Genomic DNA, 9,100 nt, shown 5'->3' with positions numbered 1-9,100 from the left:
GTATACTGGTTCCTGTTGTTCAGGATAGATGCCTAGAAGTGGTATGACTGGGTCATAAGGGAGGGAAATATTTAATTTTCTGAGGACCCTCCAGACTGTTTTCCAAAGCAGTTGTATAAGTGTACATTCCCATCAGCAGTGTAATATGGTTCTGCTTTCTCTGCATCCTCTCCTGCATTTGTCTTTGGATGACTTTAGGATGTGGAAAACAATTTTTTTAAATAAATTTTTTTTTAAAAAAAAAGGTAGCAAAAAGAGTTCTTTGAGTTTTTTTTTTTTGGGGGGGAGGGAAGATTTTGTATGTCACCTGTGTTCATAAACAGTCTCTTGGTGGAGTGTCTTGTCTGCTTGTGGTGTTTGGTTTTCCTGTGGTTTCTTTGGTTTCTTAAGTCTTTTTGAGCAGGCAGACAGCTCTGCCTTACCCAGGACATTGTGATCCTCCTCTCAGCCTAGTTCAGTGGGAGGGAGAACTGATGTGAGTATCACAAAAAAAGGGAGATTGTTGTTTCCTCTAGTTTGGAGTTGCTGTGATGAGGCTAGGTTCTGGGTAGGGTTGAGGCCTATCAGCAATCAGTAGCTTTTCCCTGAGGGTCTAGGTCCTGAGACACAGAGCCCAGCCTGGAGCCATTTTCAGGGTTTATGTTTACTGAGTTTCAATTGTTTGTCTAGGCTGCAGTGGGGAGAGGCAACCTCTGGCTCTGTTTACCCAGTGAAGAAAGTCACTCCTCTGGGGGGTATGGAGCTTTCTCTGCCTGGCCTTTCCCCTGGGTGGAGCTTAGCCTGGCAGGTCAGGGCAGGTTCCTGTGACCTGCTAATGGCTCTAATTGTTTTCTTCCAAGACTTGGTTGGTCTAGCTGCTCAGCCAGGCCTTTGTCAGAATCAAAGATGGAGATCTTCGGTGGTGGGAGAGGATGTCAGGGTTCTACTCACACCAGACTCTTGGTTCCTGGGTCATCCCTGGTCTGCGATCAGCAGTATGAAGATTTCTGCTCCTTGTCAGTTCTTGCTGGAAGTGAATAGAAGCCACTCGCATGCTGCATCTGGCACCTTTGTCCCAGACTTTCTCTGTTGGTATGGCAGCCACCACAGCAGCCACAGCTACCGGCAAGTGCTCAGATCTTTCTCCTTGACCAAGCTGCCTGGATTTTCCCTCTCTGGCCAAACTCTCTGTACTGTGATGGCACACTTGGTGTGATTCTCTAGCCTAGGACTGTTCACTGAAACACTAAATCTGGTTTCTATGCAAGAGCTTGTTTAGCCTCTCGCTTCTCCTCCACCATCTTCCTCCAGTCTCCAAGCTTATTTTCTAATGTTTTCAATTTATGACAACAGATATGATGTCACATTCTTGGGGGGGGGATTCTCTGAATATTCATTATATAAGGAAGTTACTTTTACAATATTAAAGTACTATTTTTGTTTTTTACAAAACAAAAGCTAAGTACCCTACTAAAGTTTCCATTTGGTCCTGGGAGTTAGTGACTCACATCTGTAATATTAACTACTTAGGAGTGGTTAGGTTCAGAGCCAACTTGGGCAGACAAATCTTGGAGGCTCTTAACTCCAAATAATCATCAAAGAGCTGAAAGTAGAGGTAGAGGTCACATGGTAGTACCCTAGCCATGAATAAAACAAAGAGTGAAAAGCACCATCCTGAATTCAAGCCCCATACTGGCAAAAATATAAAAAGTTTCCATTTGGGAGAATGATTCCCAAACTCACAATATGAAGACACAGTGAAGGCAGTTGATGTTTAGCAGTAGTTTTCAGCTTTGCTCTTCTGTCATTTAAGTACATTACCTGGAAAATGGCAGTCTGACTCCACTGGACAAATCCCAAGGTCTGGTCTAGGTTTTAAGCAAGAGAATATTAGAAAATTCTGCAGTGTTTGTTTATTATTGTTGAACTTTTTCTTTCCCACTATGTTTTCTCACTAGCTTTTGTCTATTTCTTTCTTCAGGGTTGGATGAGAAATGGCTTTGGGGAAGGTGAAGGACTTTTTCCATAAAATAGAAAATGTTTTCAGTGAAGTCAAAGTTTAGAGCCAGAAAGGCAGAGGCATTAACTGGTCAAATCTGTCTACAATATTTACATTGCATCCCTTACAATTTTCTGAGCTTTCTTCACATATAGAGTATAGAGCTAGAGCTGTATGTTAGATCCACACTTTTACTTTTAGCTCTAGAATAAAATAGTGGCAAGATAAATATCAATACATCCTGTAGTTTAACATGATATAATGAGGTATGACCAATTTTTGAGACCCTTGGGTTTCCTGAGTTGTGATGCTTTGATAATATAGAGCCAAAATTCCACACAGCACAAATTAAAGTCTAAATGAGAAATTGCTAACAAGCAGGCTTTTCTTGGGACAAAATCTAATTATCAGCTATTTGTTGTTCAATGGAAGGAAAAATGTCTGAGCTTCTCTGGGGAGGAATAGAAAAATCTTCTGTTGCTGTAAAGTGTGCTGTCTCAAGAAAAGAGTTCAAGTAAGGAATGTCCAAGGCAAACAAGCTGACAAGTGGTTTGCATAGAGAAACTCAAGAACATTGCTGGAAACACTGTACATCTCTATCTATATCTATATATACACACACAAACACACATATATACAAACACTCACACACACACACACATATATATGTATATCTACCAAATGATACATATCTCAATACCAAATATTAAACTTAGTAGAAAGGGAATTGGGGATTGTTTAACAGACATGAAGAAGACAACAATATAATGGAGGAATTAAGTGAACAACATAAAAGCCTTTAAAATCTAAATTTAAAATATGTGAGAAATCAGGGTTTCACATTGCCATTCTAGTGCATGAAAAGTCATTAACGAGCAGTTGATCTCTTGGATGGTAAGATATGTTTATTTAACCTATAAGATCCATATGCAATATTGAGTCACTCCTTAGGCTTTGATAAATAAAAAGTGAAGACACAGTTACTTAAAACAAAAATATAAAAGCCAAACTTCTTTTAATAGCCCTGCTATTAGCTTACTGTGTAAGTATAGTGAAAGTGCTTATATCACCAAAACACAGCCCATTTATCATTTATTCTTTGTGTACTCTAAATCATACAAGTTACATAATCTCCATTACTTATATTATTCTCATGTGCTTTATGAATACTTAATAATAATTGAATTTAGCTTATTAGATTAATATGCTTTTGATTCACTATACTTAACAAATAATGTGTTAAGTGTCCTTAAAATTTTTCTTTACCATTATGGTATCCCATTGAGTTTTGTTTCATCTATTTGCATACCAGAGTTTTTACACATGTGCACTCAATTTAGAAAGAAGCAGGAGAAACCACAAATAAGGATTGGCACCCAGTTTGTGTTCATTGTAAACTACAGCTGTAACAAACAGAAAAAAGTTTCATGAATCATTTTTGGTGCTAATGTGCATGTTAAGGAGTTGAAAATTTATGTCAAGAAGGGATTCTGAACTAGATTGTAAAACAATAAATTCTAACCGCTGTGGAGGAGCTATGGGGGTGGATAGTGCTACAAACACAAATCCTGAAGCAAGCCTCAAACATGTATTTAAGTTATTACAGCCATTGTGGCCTATTATATCAATTTCCCACATTGAATCGAAGAAAAAAAATCAACAGATTAAATCATTTCCATTGGAGTTAGCAGTTACTCATAAGCAAGCAATCTATGCATTTCAGGCGACTAAAAGAAGCAATTTAGATACTCCTGAGAAATCCTTTGTACTATCTTTAAACACAACTATTTTTCAATGAAAACAATGTATATTTCCAGTGGCAATCAAATAAAATAGGATTGCTACCGAAAGAATACCGAAAGAACATAAATGACATCCAGGTGTTTAGATGAAAATTGGGGAGAAAAAGTATCTGAATTTTTATGGACTCTAGCCACAAATGACTTTTGTGATTTCATCTAATTGGCATGTATACATGAAGACACTAATGGAGAGCTTTTTGTCCTTGAATGCTGTTATTATTTGTTATTGCCTTATGTATTGATTCTATATTGGTGGGAGGAAAATTTTATACAGAAAATGATAAGCATTGATGAGAACAAAAAACAAATGCAAGACAGCCTTCCATGTCCCATGAGGGGTGTGTCCTAAATATTACCACTTCAGAGGACGTCACTAAACTCCCTTATAGTTAAGGTAATGTTTACACCTTTCATATTCCAAAGAGTTTCATCATAGACAAAATTTTTATTTGCAAACAGAGAACAAAGATAACTTTGGGCCAGGAGAAATTAAAACAACCAACACAACCTTTACAATTTCAATTGCTCCAGGAAGCTTTTCTTTAATGCTATGTAAAAAGTATGGAATAAAAAACCAACCACAGGTCCCAATCAAGCAATTATTCTTAGAAAATTTTACACAAAGTATAACATAATTATGACGAGTTCCTAAACATCATGCACTTACTTTTTACTAACTTTCCATTCTTGACATGTGTTAATGACAGACTAGCATAAAAGCTAAAACTTTAAAATGCTGGCATTTTAATCTAGGCATAGATTTCACCTCAGAACTCATCTACCCTGGTTTGATCAACTAGGGAAAATTGTGCTGAATGCACATAGAGTTCCTATGGGATAAAGTGAAATGCTGCATCATTTATTTTGACCATAGTTTCTGCATTTTTTACAGTTTTGAATTTAGTAAAATAATACAAGTGTTTACCGAGTAATAAGTACATGGCAGTCATTGCTCTAAATGTCTCCTATGAAGTTATTTTGTTACCAAAGTCACACTAATAAAAGCACACAACTGGTGGCTCATGCTTGTACTGCAGGAGGTTCAGATCTGAAGATAGCAGATTGAAGCTGACCAAGTCAGACAAATCCACAAGACTCTACTCACCAATTAACCAGCAAGAAGCTAGAACTGGAGGCATGTTCAAATGTTAGAGCACCAATCTTTGGTGGCAAAGCCTAACAAGAGTGCCAGGGACCCAAGTTCAAACCTCAGTAAAATAATTACAATAAATAAATGAATGAATGAATTAAAAAAATGACACTGAGAAGTGGCTCACTATGGTATGAGGCCGGTCTGAGAAAATAATGAAATCAAGTCTATAACTCAAAAATATCTGGGAGCACAGCTCAATTTCTAGAGTATTTCTCTTATATAGGCCCTGAGTTTGAACTCTAATGCTGCCCCTCACAAACAAAGAAACCAAAAGCCACAGATGGTCAAAACCATTCATAAAGTTGGAAAAAATGTACATTATTTTGGCTGTTTCCCCAATATAATATGTCTCTCAAAAGATAGTGGTCTTATATGTTATCTATTACAATAATAAAAATATTCAAGTAATGACTTTCTGTGTCTATTTCATTAATTTAAAAACTTATTCATGCTCAGTGTTAGAGCTCATGCTTAGCAAGTATGAGTAGTTAGGTTCAATCCTCAGCACTTCATATCCTTTATGAATAAATTATTGAAAAAGGAGGGCATATCTAGTAATTAAGAAAGGCTTTGAAGTTGCCTAGATTGCAAACTATACATCAAAATGAGAGCATAAAAACTGTATTTGATAGAAGGATTTTAGTGGGAATAAGAGTCTGAAGTCTTAGATAAACAATGGCTGAAACATTGTAATAAATACCTGTTTATGCTTATTTAAATATCAACTACATCTGAAGCCTGTGATTTCATATATTTTCTTTATTTCATACAAATATTAGAGAGAGGTCAGATGTAATAGAAATGTTCAGAACCATCTAAATGCCACCTTTCCTTTAAAAAGCAAATGGAATTTAATTGTTACCTATGAAATTATTTCTGACATTTGTAACAAGCCTTGCTGTTCACAAGTTGGTTTTATTAAAGCATTTGCACTTGTTTTGTGAAGTAGAATTTGATATGGCACAAAGCTAACTTTGTGTCTCTATCACATTCTGTCCACAATTACTAGGTCTTGACTCATGGCCTGAATATTTCCCTTCAGCTTTTTTCTTTCTTGCTTTCTTTTTTTGTCAAGTAGCTTTAAGAGAAAAAGTTCTCTACCATTTGAGCTATACCTCTATTTCTAGATTTTCTTTGGTTATTTGGAAATAAGAGTATTATGCACTTTCCTTCCAGGGCTCGCTTTGAACCACAATTCTCAAGAGCTCAGTCTCCTGAATAGCTTGGATTACAAGAAGAGTTAGAGGTGGCAGACCTACCATTATTTCTTAAAAGCTTACAGAAGGAGCAAGTCAGTGCTATCATCTTCTTTTTATTGCTCCAGCAAAGCAATGGTATGTATTTGGGACACACACACACACTCACACACACACTCACACACACACACATATACACACATACACACAGGCAAAACAGAAGGGTTTAACTAAGTCCTCAGTCCTCTTTTTTTTTTTTTTTTTTGAGGCTTGAACTCTGAACCTGGGCACTGACCTTGAGCTGCTTTTTATTCAAGACTAACACTATACCACTTGAGCCACAGCGCCACTTCCGGCGCTGAGGAATTGAGATGTGGTACTGAGGTACTGTGGTACTGAGGAATTGAGCAGGGCTTTATGCATGCAAGGCAAGCACTCTACTACTAAGCTACATTCCCAATCCCATCCTGTTGTTTTTGCTGCTGCTGTTAAAGATTTTTAAAAAATGAATGTTCTCAGATAGGTAAGGCATTCTCATTCACTTTCCCATATTTAAAATGAAAAGTTGATTATGGGCGCTGGTGTCTCACACCTGTAATCCAAACTACACAGGAGGCTGAGATCTGAGGATTGCAGTTCAAAGCCAGGCAGGGCAGGAAAAATCTGTGAGACTCGTATCTCCAATTAACCACCAGAAACCTTGAAGTGGCACTGTTGCTCAATTGGTAGAGCTCTAGCCTTGAGCTGAAGAGCTGAAGGACAGTGTCCAGGCCCAAAGTTCAAGACCCACAACCTATTAAAAAAAAGAAAAAAAAGAAAGCATGAAAAAAATTATGAAGTTAAAATCTACACAGAAATGTGTGACTTAGATATGATATAGAAACTTGAGCATTTGGCTCGTTCCTCTTTGAAACTGATAATCTGTGGGGCAAAGCAAACATTCAGGTTGTAAGTGCTCCTGGGTACAACTAAACAATTCTGGTAGGGACCTTTGTGTTTATAGCGCTGCAAAGCAAAAATTTTTAAATTGTTATATTATCTATCCATGTTATTTTTAAGCTTTAGAATTGTCATTTCCTGGGCAATTTATAAAAAAAAGGAAGATTTTTCGGGCAGTAGGACTGTGTCGTAAAGGGTGTCTCTGTGTTGGGGGTGGGGTAACCGCCCTCATCATCTGGCCAGTTTTCTTCCCTGTTTCCCATAAAAATAAATGTTCCAGGGAGATAAATCAGATATAGTTCTAACAAATAGATTATGTGAATTTATTAATTCCATTAATTGAATCATTATTTATCTAATCATATTGTACATAGCATTTATACATTGTGTTGTAGGGGTTTTATTTCTTTTCACACTGATGTATGGTTTTTTTTTCAATAAAAACAGAACTGATACAAGGTTCACTAGTGGTTTGAATCAAAATGTCATAACTAAAGAGAGACAGCTAAGCTAATTGCACGGAAATGCCGGAATTATGAATCAGTAAGAGGCCTACTTATATGTGGAGAGCTGCCTTGTAGGCAATAACTCCAACTGGAGTGAAACTCAGGCAGGTTCACTTCTACTGAGTAGCTATTGCATATGAGTGTTAGTTTTTGCAATGTTAGTACAGTATGATGAGAACAGTGACTTGAATTGGGCTCCAAGTACTATCATCACATCAGAGCTGACTACAAGACTTGTAGGAATCCAGGCTGAAGTAGAAATTTGGTTCACGCTTTCATTCTCTATTTGAATTTCAAATGGATACATCTCTTTGGTGCTTGAATAATGAAGTAACAATACTTATTCAGTATTTAAGAAGAAAATCACCTACATGAAAAGACTGTAAACCAGGTGGTGACACTACTTTAAATAGTAAAATTCAAATGTTCCAAGTTTATCTGATTACTTTCTAAAACTTTCATGGTCCTCATACACCTGTTTTTCTCATACAGAGTATCATTTTCAACTATAAACAAAACTCTTGAAAGAGCTGCTAATGTTTTAAGCTCTATGGACTTAGGACATCTGGCTCTCTCATTTTGCCCCAGATGGACTTCATTGATTACAAGCTTTTAAATTTCCCTCCCTTCTTCCCCTGGATGTAGTCTGATTTTTACTGGTACCTCAATTTGAATACACATGCAATATGATTCTTGAGTATTTTCTTTTCTTTATATTTTAATTTTCAATGATATTACATATGCATGCTTATTTTTATGACTCTAATTTATCTGTAGTCACCTTATGATTCCTTTGTAATTATTGATAAAATATATCTCAAATTGCTAGGCATATATACTCTCAGTGAAAGAAAACCAGATTGTCAGTCACTATCCCTGAGACATTGACCCTACAAAAGAAAGATGAATTCTGAAGTTTGAGAGCATGTTATATGTGAAGACCCATTGCCTGTGAGTTGAAACTCAAGATTCCAGTCCAAGTTTTACTAGAAGAACAATGTTACTTAATGGCTTTATTATTATAAGAGTAAATTTAATTTTTGGTAGAGATTACTTCTATTTTGGTAGGTGTGGAGTCATGTAGATATTTGACTAGCAAAAAATATTATCCAGAAATCTTATATTCATTTGTACTTCCTAAAATATTTGTAAAATATTTTTAAACATGAGTGGAAAATAATAAAGATTTTCAGAGAAATAATGTTAAAGGATAATATTGATCCTGTTTGGGTTTTTTTGCCTTAATTTAAGTTTTCAATTCTATTTAATTAATTTGATATTTTTACATTCCTTTTATGAAATCCGAGCTCTAGGTTCTTAGAAAAAGTATGGTGTTCCATAGAATGTCTTGGTCAGATAAGTTTGAGAAACATCCATGTGTTCTTGAAAACTCACAGTACAGGGTTAATCTGTGAGAACAGTTTAGAAAAAATTTTATTTTACTAAGATTTATTTAATCTAAAATTATATTTTTTTAACTTTTTTTAATTTTATTTTATTTTATTTGTGAACATACTGTACAGAGG

Source organism: Dipodomys ordii, unplaced genomic scaffold (genome assembly GCF_000151885.1).
Source record: "Dipodomys ordii isolate 6190 unplaced genomic scaffold, Dord_2.0 Scaffold34, whole genome shotgun sequence".
Lineage (NCBI taxonomy): Eukaryota > Metazoa > Chordata > Mammalia > Rodentia > Heteromyidae > Dipodomys > Dipodomys ordii.
This window is presented reverse-complemented; position numbering follows the sequence as displayed.